The sequence below is a fragment of the Corvus kubaryi genome, unplaced genomic scaffold (assembly GCF_017639235.1).
Source record: "Corvus kubaryi isolate FWS band 111438036 unplaced genomic scaffold, C.kubaryi_AGA036_p1.0 133, whole genome shotgun sequence".
In the NCBI taxonomy this organism is placed as follows: Eukaryota; Metazoa; Chordata; class Aves; order Passeriformes; family Corvidae; genus Corvus; species Corvus kubaryi.
In genome coordinates, this window is record NW_024580667.1 from 16,631,089 (window position 1) to 16,646,455 (window position 15,367).

A 15,367-nucleotide genomic window follows, 5' to 3' on the forward strand; every position below is an offset into this window, starting at 1 on the left:
AAATGAGTAAATGTGGACTCAAGGAAAATCTCCTGTATTAGAACTCTATTCATAGCGCAGATTTCCATCTTCTAAAAGAAACAAAACCCCAAACACTTAAACCCCCAAAAGCACAACAAAATTCATGTACTTTAAATACAAGTGTAGTATCTTAAAACATTCAAAAATTCTTTAAGCAAAGTGCTCTCACAACTATTTTGAAATCATCCTTGTAAATATCTGAACAAGTGACTATCTTCACTAATGGGAAGAAAAAAAAATGTATTCCTAATTTGACTAATTCACTTTTAACATCATGTACTGACATTGTATTAAGAGCCTATTATTCTGTATAACATCTGGGTTTTTTCTTTACAGAAAACCTAGAAATATCTGGATACAAGTATTAGTGCTAAAATCTTCATCCACTTTGAAAAATAAGCTTTTGAGCACATACATTAAAAAGGCGAAAGACAGAAAAAATGAACACAGGATCTCAAAAGACTTGCATTTTAAAGAACCGTATTCAGGGACTGGAGAGTGGGGAAAAAATTTCCACAGTCAGGACACTACCCCTAGTTTCGGGGTGTTCCAAATGGAACAAGAGTTTTGGACACAGGGTAATTTGTATTTTAAATGGAACAGAAAAGCCTTTTATAAATGTTCCATAGATTCTAAATGTAAAGCAAATAAACTTACAGTTGTGATTTGAGTAAAAAATGAATATGATTTTCTTTATGAAGTCACTTCAGAAAGACTAAAACAAATATCTTAAGAACCATGTAGGCAAACAGGCATATGTGCAAAACTTCAAAAACTCCAGATGTTCACATACCAAACATAATTACCCTAAGGGAGATATTCCAGAAATTTATTACAGTATGTTTTAATGATAAAATGAGGCCGCTGTATTTTAAAACAACAAAACTTTTAAAAAATTCTGAACCCATTACATGTTAGAAGAAAAAAATTACCAATACTCCCTTTCAGATATTGTTTCCAAAAGAAACAGGTAATGGTAAAAACCTCTGTACAAGTCAGAAAACAGAAAAAGAGAGAGACTTTAATTCAAGGATCCAAACTGAGTCGCATCAATAGTAATGAAAGTGCATTATTGCCTTAAAGCTGTTTGGCAGATATTATGAGACAGAACAGAGGACACGTCTCACTCCTAGCAGGCAGATGTCCAGAGAACAAGATAGCTACATCATCACTGTAACTGAACAGAAGCACTGAACAGGCACAGACAGATCTACAAGATTACTCCCAGAAATAATTTCCCTAACACAATATTACAAGAGAGCTCACTCTACATACAAGTATTGGTATTTCAGTGGGAAAAGTTTGCACAAATGAACTACTTTCCACAATCACTGGAGCTTTATTTAGCCTATTTCCTGAATATTGTGACAAATTTTATGAACACTGGTTTGAAAAAAATATACATATATCTTCATTCATATGAATCACCTGCTGTTTTGTCTTTTACTAAGTCATAAAAAAATACTCTATAATGGCTTAGCATGAAAACAGGTTTACATCTGAGCTTTATGAAATGTTCAAGGTTTTTTTATATTTACTTCTGAGAAAACTTAAAGAGTTTTTTCTAAGCACATGACACACTCCAAAAAGACAAAAAGTTGGGATATCAAAATCTGTGCCAAACTTTCCAGAAGCCACTTCTGAAAATTAAAAATTAAGGTAGTTGATAATTTCCTAAAAGGCCTTGAATCCCTAAGAACAGTTTCAGTACAAAGAGTAAGGAGGTTTTGAGTGACATTTACAGACAAGGACAGGAAACACTACTGTGACTTTTCTTTAAAAACTTAAACCAAGGAAAAAACCACCACGAAACTAATCGTGGCTCAGCAAATCTTCCACAGATCACTCCCCACAAACATTTCTCAACTTCAACCTTCCAGATGTAAAATCAGAATAGTGTTTACTAACAGAAGCACTGAGACTATAGCCATAAACAAATATTGCAGATTATAAATTGGCTGAAATTTCAGATGATTAAATGACATGGTACAGACCATTCACATACATTTGTGTTTGGATACTTACTCATGAACTAAAAAGACTCTTTCCTCCAAAAGCCTTCTATCATGCCCAACTGAAGAAATTTGTAACGTTTCAGCAAAACTTCATGTAAGTGCATACAGAAAACTATTAAAGAAGACAACCAGGAATTTACAAAGTAGCTTATTTTACAGTAAGAAAATAATTCCTAGAACTGGAAATACAGTATCTTCATTGCACCATCAATCCATCAGAATCCAAGAGTCAGCCTGATCATAAACCTCTTGACATTTTACTCCAAAAATAGGCTAAAGGGAAATATTTTGTTTAAACCAAAAGTTAAAGGGTTTATTTCACAATTTCTTGGGGAAAAAATTGTAGTTGTACCATATTAAAAAACAAAACAAACCCAACCAACCCATACAGAACACACAAGAAAATACCAACCTACCACTTTAATTCTGCCTAAGACAAGTATGCAGGGTTCAGCATTTAATTTTTTCCCTCAACAACATCATCATCTTCCTGAATAGAAAACATTAAGTAACACACTTCAAGAACAGTCATCATACTTCACACTGCAGATCAGTTCCAAGGAACTTAGGTGAAACTAGCCATTCACTAAGATCAAAGAAAACACTTCTTTAATTCAGTGCATTACACAGTGTTCTGAGAAATCAAGAAGTTGTTTAGCTGAATCAGTACACATGACTCAATATGCAAAGAATTATAAAATACAAACAACACAAAAGAAAGGATAAGGACAAGCTCTAGGATCTCTCCTTCTGTCACTCTACACACTCCCCTTGACTAAGGCAAAAGGCTTAAAAAAAATCTTTCTTTAAGTCCTATACACATTGTAGCTGCCTTTTAGTAGTGCAGATAACTGAAGAGTTGCTTCTTTCTGCAATCCTGGCTATAAGGAAGAACATTAAAATACTAGCTCATGCATGCATTAAGCTGCATTTCCAAGGGTGGAGAACTGTGTGAAATCAAAAAAGTTTTCACAACGGATATTCCTCTTTATGACATGACATTTACTCCCAAAGTTCCCCTACAGCCAACACAAAACGATGACTAGGCAGTCCAGATACAAAATACAGTTGATCAAAAAATACCTGACCATTTTTAATTAAAATGCTTTTGCTTTCCTTCTGAGGAAAATGGTTTTTTTTAAACCTTTGTGAAATATGGAGATTCAGTTAAAACAATGTCTTCTGCCATACAGACAAGACATAAGCATCAAAATCAAATTGCAATTAAGAAGTAGGCTACAATGGATTTTTGAAGTACTTTTAATATAAAAATTCAGCCTCCGAAGCATTATCAAATGAAAAGCCTGGAAGTTCACAGATGTAAGTCTATTGAGGCAAGGATTGTATTTGCTTGCTTGAGAGGAATCTCAAAGAAAAGCAAGAAACAAGTCCATCATTTCAAAGTAGAGCATTTTTAACCATCTTTCTGCAAGCTGGTACTAGTGACCATTTTTCTAAACAAAAAATTCTGTAATTTAATTGTCCCAACTGAGCAGCTATATTAAGCACAGAAGTAGTAGTCAAATGCCCGTGCAGAGTCTTGAGCACATGGTGCTTGTTTATCACAAATCGCAGTACACCCATAACCACAAGAGCACCACTAGGCTTTCCCTTGAATAAACTACAAGCTGGCAGAAAAGCAAAAATAAGACAACTCAAACCAACACAGAGTAGCGTACACTTTTTTCAAATGCTGCGAATCAGAACACTGCATACAGTTGAAAACAAGCATATAAAAATATATAAATGAATATACATGTTTTTAACCAAATTTTGACAAACTACCTATTGCAGTTCCATCTACAACCATTTCAAATTTTTTTTTAACTATGTGAAGTAGAGGTCAGTTATGCTATCTCTAACAGACGATCATCAGGTTAACTTGTGGGACGGCTTTCTGATGGATTTCTCCTTAATTAAAAACCAAGCTATGCTAAACCACAACATCATCAATTATAGTATTAAAGGCTACTTAGACGCTACTGAAACAGACCTTTGATCCAACAGGCATGATGGTCATTAAATCAATTTTTTCTTGGGTTTTGTGGTTAACTTATTCTGAAGTTTGGGGTTCAAGGATTTTTACCTATGTGCCTTATCATATCTTTAATACTGTGATTCTTAGTCTTATCCAAAAGATGTAATCTGGGGGAAGCAAAAGACATTGAAGTGTTGAAACAGTTATTTCAAAACACATGCACTTCTTTCTCCAGCTCCTAATTATCCCTACACTGCCCAAAAGAAAAAAAAAAGGTAGTGTACTTTTTATTCTGTAATTCTCTTTTAAGCACTCATAGAATTGCTGTTCAAGTCAAGTAACTTTGGACAGTATCCACCTTTGAGAAGTGGGTCACGATTTGTTTATGCTGTAGAATTAGATAATTATGCAGTACTTTAGCTGCCTTCCCAAACATGGATAGGCCACTCTTTCTAAGAAAATGTTGTGCATTAAGGCTTTTTAGAAGTCTTATTTTTAGCTGTTTAAACTGCAGTCCAACATTAAATAAATCAATTTTGAAATATTAAGCATTTTCAGCTTTGATACCAAACTCTGCATTTTGCTGTAAAGAATCCTAATCACTCTCTGTGAGAAAGAGTTTCAGCCTAAGTACAATATAAGTCAAAATAGTTTCAACAAGATTCTCCATAGATATTTCATCTCAAAAATAACTCTTTCAGAACGTTATGAAAGATAGCCTTTGATTCTCTGTTGCTGGTTCAAGGGTATTGATATCACTGTACTTTATTTTTGACCCACTGCCAATTAAATATACTGAAATAGAAAAGTCTTTGAAAACAAAAATAAAAAATGTAGTTGCTTTAGGTTTTGATATTTACTAACTCAGCCCTTGATGGCAGTCAGCTCCTTCAGCCAAAGGGTGAACAGTACAGCACAGAACTGCCTCCATCCTGCAAACCACGGGGAGACCACCACGCTCATCACTAGATGCAAAAGCCTTTCCTACTCCAGCCAACACCCACAGAAAAGTAGGGAAACAAACTGAGAAACATTCCAGCTTATTTGATCATGCAACATGTACCTAGAGCAAGCCTTGCCAGGACTGGAGCTGTATTAAATGGCTGACTCGAAGGATTCAATCAGCTATTAAAAGTCACAGATCACATCTTACCAAGCTTTTAGCACATTCTCATTGTATTAAGTCCAAATTAACTTTCCTATGTGGGACAGAATCAAGAAATGATCAAGACCCTGTGGCATGGCAGAGCAAAGCCTACACCCCCATTCCTTGCTATTAATGACTAGTTAAGAACTGAAGGATTTATTCTCACGAAATAGGCTAGATTGGTATAAAGGAAAAAGAACACATCATCAAAGTCCCTGCCCCTCTCCATAAGCAGAGACAAAAATCTTGTTCATCTAATCCAAATATTACAACCTCCTCCTCTATGACCTGGCAATTTCCACCTATACACATTAACCTCCCTCAAAAAACTCCCCAGATACACTGGAATAATCTTTTGACAAGTTCTCGCTCCAAACACTGGTGACAAAACCACCTTTTAAGTCACCCAAATAGCTGTTCCATGGTTTTTCTTATTACCTTGACATGCCTCTTCACGCTCCATCCCTTCCTCAGTCACACCCTACACTTCTACACCCAACTGAGATCTTCCTTGGAGATGCTCCTCTGTCAAGATACTTTCCACATCTACCTGATCTTATACTCACTTCCCTCACATACACCTCCCAAGCACACATCTGGTCTAATTTCCTCACACACCAACTTTGCTCCCTGTCACCCATGGCAACACTCACCACTGACTTCACCAAGCATTTTGTGTTTCCAAGCTGGTGATGATACCACAAGCTCAGTCCCCAAATCATTTCTGCTATTTGCAGCTCTCTCACCTCCTGATACCCACTTCGGTGCTGCTACTCGACTAAAAAACTGACTCTGACACCTATTTTTCTTCTGTTGGCCTTTAAACATCCTTAAACATCCATCTTATGTCAGAAAACTGATTCTCTCCTTTTGAAACATAACTTGATTAGATGTGTTATTTTACTATGGGAGTATTTTAAAAATCAGTCATCAAGGCTGCCATTCACAAAGAGGATTTACTCAAAGAAGGTTTTAAACTGACTCATCACTTTTCCCTAATCCAATTCCTTACTGAATCAAGCTTAATTGACATAAACCACTCAAATACCCATCTGCCCCAAAGGTTAAGTTGAGCGTAGGGAACTCAACCAGCTGAACACTACCCTTCCCCAAAAACAGGAGACATGAAATACTGCATAGGGTTGGGGTTTTTTCTCATTTTCTTACTGCAAGGTCAGATAAGCAAGGGTACCAGTGCAAGAGAGGGGTGAGACCATGTGGTTTGGCAGGGAGGACATTACTGGTTTTGGCAGCAGCGAATTATTAGCTCAAGAGCACTGTATTGCCAAACCTTGCTGAGCGTGCTCCCTGCCCTGCCACAGCAGGCAACGAGGTAGGAAAAATACCTAGAGCGTGTTTTCTTTAGCTTGCTTTTTTCAACCAGAAACAAGCCGAAGATTACTTAAAAGCTGCAATACTGGCTGACTTTGCTGGTGAATGTGAACTGTCACATCCTGCAGCAGACACGATATTCAGGAAGTTCAATTTTTAACTGTAGGCAGAAAAGTATTAGTTTACTTTTTTCAACAATGTATCAACGAAATACTTCTGTTTGGCTTCACATACAACTTTACAAAGCTCTACCTTCCAAGAAACAACACAAAATTATAAACCAACATTACATTTAACAGGCATGTCTGTGAAGCTTGTTAACAGGGCTCTACTATAGATAAGTTTCTAGGGTTTTTATTGCCTACGAGTCATTTGTTCTTATGTTTACACAGTGTTGTCACTATATTTATATTTGCTAAAAACATGAAGTTGTTATCTCTCAAACTAATCACTAGAATCCAAGCCTGAATAGGAATATTTCCCCAAATAATAGAACTTGAATCCCAGCCCTAGACTTCTGACATTTCAAATCTTGCATTCTCACATGTGCAGATCCTGAAAAGCAGAGATTTCCCTCCCCATAACCCTTTAGAAAATACACTAATGCAAACACCCAGTTTTCTTTTCACACTGCCTGGTGCTGTTTAATTACAATAAATACAACCACTGTGTCTATACCAACTCAGATACACACTAATTTATATATATAAAAATAGCAAGGTACCTTCTCTGACAGTTTCAAGCACAGACAAGTTCCAACAAATCAGGGTTTCTCAGCTTGCAAGACCCAACGCAGATATGAATCAATACCATGTCACAGCACCCTTCAAGAAACAGCTCTCGTAACACGTGCCATCACACTGCTGTAACACACTCAAGTCACAACTGCTAATTTAGTCCTTTCTAGCATGCACACAAATACAGTAAAGCAGGTGTCTACAATACATATCTAATTGCTGAAAATACTTCCATTAAGAGGTAAAAACTACACACACACAAAAAAAACCCCTTCACCTTTAACGAAATGTTAAGAAGCTTAACAGTGGTGGCTTTGTTGCTAATGAGGTTTCTGTGGCTCGAAAGATGTTTTGATGCTTTAGCACACATGCATTAGGTCCTGAAATTTTATGCTGCCTAAGCCAGATTTTCAAAGGATATGTATTTTAATTAGTAAAAACCAGTTAAATAAACCATAAATCACTATTATTGTACTATAAGGAAAACCTTTCATCTTAGAAAGAATCAGTGGATGCCTTCCACCTCTACACTTCAAGACACTGAAAAACTACTAAAAACATTTCTAATACTCAATGACTGGAGATGTAGCACTCATTTATAACAATGCTGAATTACAAGAAAACATTAATGCTCACTTCATACAGGCACTGCTTTTCCCCCAGCAATATAAATCTGAAAAGAAATTAAGTTACTTTTTTAAAACATTTAAATCAGAGAGGTGAGATCAAGGCGGCAAAGGGGGGAAACCAGTAATTTAGCAGTATTTACCATGAATCAGCTAATTAACATTGTAACGTGTTAACACCTAATCAGAATCTACCAATCAAACAAAAGACTCAGCTTGAAGATCATACCTAATACCAAGTAACATTAACCTAGGATGCTTCTGTCTTCACTCATTTTTAATCAAAAACATTTTCTTGGAATTCACATACAATATGAAGTTAAATATCGGTCTGAAGACCTACCGGACAGGATGAAAAAAAAAAATGAATGTACCTCCCTCATGAAAGGCAGAGAAGTAGATCTATCATGGCATATATGTATGTGTGAAGCTTTCAAAACAAGTGTCAGCTACAGCATGCCCTTAAAAATATTACTTAGTTATTCTGAGCAAGAACTAAAGTACAAATATGTGCAGATTGCCCAGAGAGGCCTAGGGCACTGCAGCCCTTTCTCAACACCATTGCTGCAGCATGTATTCCCAGTCACATGCCAGGAGAGCAGTCACACAGCTGCACGGCTTTCCCATCCACACCGTGGCTGCATCCAGGCTTGACATTTGCACAGAAAATCCAAAACATCTGGATCTCAAGTACTGTTTTATATGCAATGCTTTTAATTCCACTGTATTCCCAACCTGAGGTAATCAAACAGTGCAACAGCAGTGACCTAGATGCCTGAAGTAATGGGGATATGATGCAAGCCACTGCATCTGGGAGAGGACCAGTGCTGCACCTTCTCCGAGTGTCCGCCATAGACCTGGAGACCTCTGGAGTCCCTATTCACGGTTGGCAACCCTCAGGAGGGGCTGTAGAGCCACCTCGCAAACACCCACAGTCCCAGGAGCAATGACAGGCCCAAATGCAAGCGGCTATATCCAGGCCTGCACACTGAAGATGAAGAGCTAGAGAGGGATCTCCTGTACGGGTTCAGAAGAGTCAATTCCAGCACGGGCTCTAGTGACAAAAGACATTAACAAGAGCGGGTCCAGGGGTTTTATAGGGGTGCAACGAACCAATCAGGTTTGGGCAAAGGGGAGGGGACAGTACAAACGGACCAACCAGAGACAAGGTGGGAGGGAGCAGTGCAGGGGGACCAATGGGGTATCGAACACCAGAGAACTTTCTAGAACTTACAGATATTCAACAGCGTGATGCGTATTCAAGAGGTCATACACAAAATGGGGTGGGGAAATGATGAACCAATTGCAACTAAGTAGTTAACACAAGGGTCTGTGGGTGCTCACCCTAACCATCAAGGGAGATATCAAACCCCTGAGCCGGCCCACCATGAGTTTAATGCTGCAGCTCAGCCCTGTGGTTCACTAACAACTCGGGCAGCAGCAGCCACCACCACAACAGGGATAAATAGGATTTCTTCCTGGGTGCATCAAGAGAAACAACCAAATAGAGCAACTCTCCACTTTCTAATGAAAGGGTGGCTGCTCTGCCAGTCCTTATGAGATATACTTAGCTATATGTATTTTATATACAGGTCAAATGATACATCATGCAATGGAGACAGTAAAAATTGATGGTCATAAACAATGAGACTTCAAATGATAGCCAACTTAAATCAGGCAAAACTTAGGTAATTTCATCTAGAGAGTTAAAGGAGTGGAAAAACTACGCTGACATCTAATATCTACTACTATTAAAAACATACCATATTTCTGGTTTCAACTTCTGACTATCAGATGCTATTACAAATCTACCAAAGCAAAGAGTTCTGAAGTCTCTGCTATCATCTCTTTTTATGAATGGTACTCAAATCACTTCTTAAACACCTCTTCAACTGAATAAATTCAACTCTTTTCCTCTCATGGGAGAACATATTTTTCAGATCCAAATTCATTCAATAATTCTTTTTTTTTCCTTTACAAGCTTCTTCATCTCTTGCAAGCTTGGTAACAACAGCCTAAAAAGCCAATTTATAAAATCACAGCCAAATTACTATTTCAACAGTTCTGCTCCACTTTAAACATTTTCAAAGCATCACTTCCAGAAATGAATTTTTGTACCTTACAGGTTTCATTTTATGTTTTATATTAACAATCTGCATCACAGTCAAATACAGAGTATGACTTAAATTTGTCCAGTCATTGAAATATTTTCTGAGGGAAGACTGAAGTAACGATCAGCAATCACTTTGTTTTCTTCCCATTCCACAAATGGCATTAGCTCAAAACAAAACTATGAGTTGACAGAGTTGAACATCAAAATACAACAAACAGGAAGTAGACAAGAAAAGTCTGAAAACATATACAAAATTGAAGAAAATGTTCAAAAATGGCAGTGATACTAACTATACTTTTGCCTTCATCTTTCTGATGTTTTGGAATAGAAGTATTTGAATTCTAATAATTAATGTCACTAATTGCAACTCTCAGTGTAGGGGTTTAAGGCAAACCCTGAAAAATGCTATTTTTGAAAAAAAAATTAATGCTTAGGATTGTCTTTGGATTGCTGAATACTGCCAACTGTACAGATAAATTCCAATACTCTAGGAAATATTCTCTTGCCTTGACAATGAGGCCACTGACTTTCTAACCTTATCACGTGGCGGCATGTCAAAAGATCCTTTGCCTCACTAAAGGCCCATCTTCCAATTCGGGCAAAACCTTCAGAAGTAATTCTCATCAGCTCTCCCATCTGCCTTCAGAGTTGCTCCTCTACATGTATCAAATAAGGCAAGAAAATATATGAGAAAATTTGTCACTAAAAATGCTCTTTTCATACAAAACAAGCAGTAGTTAAGTGACTTTAAGTCTGGAATTTTCTAGATTTGAATATCTGACATGAATATGCTTTTTATTTAGGCTTCTTACTTACAATTTCTTACCCCTTTATAAAGCCAGTCTGGGGAAAGAGAAATCACATTATGCAGCATCACACCAGCATGTGTTTGAGCACCTTGCTGTGCCACTTGCCATAGCAGAGGAAACAACAGTAGTAGTGGACTTTGTCTCACCCAACAGAAGAAGTCAACTAATTGGATAATACAGATACTTGCTAAAATCAAATGATGACAATGGAGTCCTGAAACAGTTCAGCAAAAAGCTGAACTTCTGCACTTTCCTGCCCAGTACACACTTAAACATTTCTGCTCTGCACTAACAACAGATACCTGCTCCTAGCAACTTTGCCAAACTGACTCCTTGTTTTAAGCCCATTAGCCTTTCCTGCTGATTTCCAGTCTCTACAATTCTGACTTTTCAGTAATCTCCTTGTCCAGCACGTATTACATTTCTTGACCCCCATACTCACATCTCACACATAGCTCTTATATTTCACCCTCCAACCATCTTCCCTTCTTCACCTAGACTTTGCATGCTGCCCCTCGTGGTATTTTCTCACCCTGAAGATTCCTCATCCAAACGCAGTGTTCTTTCTTTCCCCTCAGGGTTCCCTGTACAGCCAAGAAAAGAGCTGACACCCTCACACCCTGAACCCTCACCAGACCAGTTTCTCCTTACCTGTTTTTCCCTGCTCTACTGGTTTTCAGTCCAGTTCCCCTACTTTTTCCTTCCCAGACTTCAGGTGCCATCCACCTTCTCCCTACCTCTAGCTCCTGATTGCTTTGCTTTCAAAACCTACCAAATTTCCCCCCTTGTCTGTCAAATTCCAGGGCCAACCCCATTTGATCTCATACTCGTTGTTCCAACCCACCTCTTCTACAAGGCCAGGGTTTTTCTCCTGTGCTCACATTATTCAGCTATTAGGCCTCAGAATTAAGATGTTAATGAGGACACAGGACAGAAAAACTCCCCAGTACCAGCAGTCCAAGTTGCAGGAAGTTACACACAGCTGCTAAAACCTAGGTCTTTACCAAGCCCACACTGATTTTTTAATTCCTCCCCAACTGGTCCAAATGGATGATTTCTCCATGCAAAAACACTCCTACACCTTACAAGTTTAAAATCCTCACTCCAACATGATTCAAATCTTTAAACCACCAAGACAACTCACATTAAGAAGCTGAAAGACACCCTCTTCCCTAGAGTTATTCCAAAAAACCAACACTGTATTTTAAGTGAAGTTTCCACATACAGCAAATCTAGCAAGACTCATGAGCTTGGAAAGTTTTTTCCAAACTCCAAGAGTTTTTTGTCTAAGCTCTAATCATTTGAAAACAGTCTTGTAACAAACAGCAACAGTAATAAGATCTCTGGTGCCACACAGATCATCAATATCAACCACAAACATAGTTGGTCTTTTATAAATTCATTTACAATCCCGTTATTGAACAGAATCTCAATGTAGCAAGTACTGTGCAAACACAAGATTAAAAGGCAGTTCCCTGCCTTGAAGAATTTATGATCTATTAAGATAAAAGACGACTACTACCACGAGATGAAAACATGCACTGAATGGCTCCCTTCTGAGATCCACAGGATCTGCTCGACAACCCTCTGCAATCTATCCATTAAACACAATCCATACAGAGCAACACAGTATCTTCCTGAACATAACGACTGATTTGATACTAAAGATAACATCCTTCTCAAATCTGCTCATTTTATCACTCTTGTACCTTTTTTCTCACCACAGAAAATCATAAGGTATCCACTTGAGTCCTTTTTCCCTTCTCAGTCTTTACTATTCTGACTTGTCTCCCTTACTCTCATCATCTTCTCTTTCCCAAACTTCAAAATCCTTTATAGAGCACTTCTCCAATTAGCATTTCTTTGTCTTTTTTGCTTCAGTGGGAAAAACACTGGGGGAAGGGAGCGAAATTTGTTTTGTTTTGTGGTGGGATTTTTAATTGAATAATTATTTCAAATCAAATTCACTAACCAAACTATCCAAAAGGCTCTGAAATCTCAGGGGGAATCCTGAAAAGAAAAAAAACAAACTACTGAGTGCCAGCTAAATAGAAAGAGGAGCCTGTGGGGATGCCTAGAGACTACTACCCATAGGAAAGCTTAGAGGTGCTGATTCTCAGAGCCCTTGATCAAGTGCAGCACGGCCTGAGGTCTCATAGCTTTGTCCAGTTCCTCCTGGGTAGAAATAAAAATAACCCAAACACAGAAATGGGGGGCTGAACTCTGTCACTCTATGCCTAACTCATAATCCTGAGGTACATATGCCACAAGTAGGTTATTCTGCCCTCCACTTAAACCACTTTTTGCAAAAATACAGCTTCAATACCACTTCGCTGCTGTTCTCACCTTTCTTTCCCAAACTTTCTCAGAAAACAACTACCCTGATCCTTTCCTACTTTGCTGCTGCCCATGGGAATCTGAATAGCTGCAATGAAACCCAAAAAGACTGGTCACTTTCCGACATGCAAAACCCAGACATCTCGCTAAAATAACAAGAGTGGTCTATTCTCAACCAGAGATTAACTCTGCAGTCACAGAACCAGCTCCTGCTACTTGAATTCTGTACAAACTACTGATAACATGCTTGTGAAAACATCTCTTTTCTACCTGCCCCAATGTAAATGTCTCAATCTCTGCTCTACAGCCTATTCTTACCCAATGTGAAAAACAGATCCAAGTTTAAACCTTGGAGTGAAATATTTAGACAAAACTTCAAGCAACGTGTGGCATTTCAATTATTTCTTCCAAACACTGAGCCATAATTTTAGCAATACTATGTAAGTTGAACAGTAACTCAATTTTAACACTGTAGTAAATGACTAAATCTTTTCTGTTATTTTCTGTATGGAAGATATTGCAGAAGACAAAACCGCATACTCTCTGATACTTAATGGAAAGGATGAGATGCAGGGAAGCAACAAACATCGGTTACCTTTACAACACGGTATTAAAAGGAACCTAACAACGTGTACATGCATTTCAATGTAGAAAAATATGTACTATCTAAAGCATATTAACAAATATTTAACATCTCAGCAAAAAAAATACGTGTATGCATAAGTACATCCAAATAATGAGACAAAACATCTTGATCCGGTAGGTAAATATTTAGGCCATTTAAACAATTATGCATTGTCGTGCAAAACGACAGGAATCTCTCAAATTACTACAGTCTTTAACCCAGACTGTGCTTAAATGTTTCTGTGGCCTGCTTAACATTCCAGGCATACTTCTGGCAAGGTAGGTCTGGCTGAGGTTCAAACTGTCCTTGTCCAACTTTCACTTACTATAAAAACATTTTTTAATATAGAAAAGCATACACAGAGACATATATTTCTTATTTCGCAGACACCTAAAATACTGACACTTGTGTTCACTAACCCCGCGTGGAAATTTTTAGGCGACCACTTTGAAGCGAGGTCGTCTTTTACTGGGCAGCACCCGCAACAGAGCCCACGCTTCCACCAGATTTCAGCTACGACGCTTAAATATTGCTTATAACGTATTTCTGCTAAAAGCCGTAAGACCTGTCCGTATTTATTCACCCTAAATGAGAAGAAAAGGCCTAATTCGGTCTCCCCACGCACCGCCGGGCCGTGCAGACGCTGCTTGGACACCACGCAGCTGCAGATTTTTGCTGCTAATTTGCAGCAGACCGCGTATTTGTCAAATTAAGTGCAGGAATTTCCCGGTTTGCTTACCTCCACGCAGCGTTATCTTTTATGAGGAGGTAATCTACCAAATTACTCCAGCATGCCTCCAGCCTGCTGCTGCCAATTAGTTCAGCCCGGCTAATAAATCAGGATGGCCAAGCCGCTCGGTTACAGCGAGGCTGCTCCGGTACGCGAAGAGTACAAACACAGGCAGTGTCACCGCTCCTGCCTCTCCATGTCCCCCCGCACTGAGACAACGCTTAGTCCGAGCACCCACCATAGGGAAGTGCGGGGGGGGGAGCCTCAGTTCTTTTTTTCTGGATCAGAGTTAACATTTAACACTGCCGACAAACCCACCAGCAGCACGGGTAGGGGCTTTACCCCCATGATGGGCCGCGGAGAGCCGGTGTGACAGAGCCCCCCCCCCCCCCGGGGTGCCCCGCCGGCAGCGGCACCGCCGGCCCCGCCGCCCACACCCTGCCGGCGGCCGCGGACGAGGGAAGGAAAATGTCGCCGACGGGCCCGGCCCCGGGTGAACCGGGCTCGGGCCCTCTTTCCCCCCGGATCTCACTCGTACCTGTCCCGGGGGTCTATCCACGAGGTCTGCCGGGTGTTGTGGTCGATGTAAAAGACTCGCCCGTCGAAGTCCCTCGCTTCCTCCCAGCCGGCGGGCAGCGGCAGCTCCGAGCTCTCCCGGCCCCGCTGCCCGCCCGCCGCCGGCCCGCCGCCCTGTCCCGCCGCCGCTTGCCGCCGCCGCCGCCCGCCGCTCAACCACGGCATGGCCGCTCCGCCGCCTGGCCGCCGCCGCCCTGCTCCGGCCGAAAGCCGCTCCCCGCCCGCCGCCGGGGCAGCTCCAGTCCCGCCCGGGCCGCGGCCGCCCGCCGCCTCCTCCTCCTCTTCCTCCTCCAGCACTAACAGGCGGCCCCGCAGGGAGCG

General features: G+C 39.9%; 1 protein-coding gene across 3 annotated transcripts in view; it reads right to left on the reverse strand.

Moving 5' to 3' along the window:
- WWC3 (WWC family member 3) overlaps positions 1–15,154 on the reverse strand; it is a 102,670-nt gene extending 87,516 nt beyond the window's left edge. For all 3 annotated transcript variants that reach the window (XM_042037967.1, XM_042037958.1, XM_042037951.1), the window contains exon 1: positions 15,009–15,154. The gene's annotated coding sequence lies outside the window, so the exon portion shown is untranslated. The remainder of the gene's footprint in view (positions 1–15,008) is intronic.
- Between the last annotated feature and the right edge of the window lie 213 nt (positions 15,155–15,367).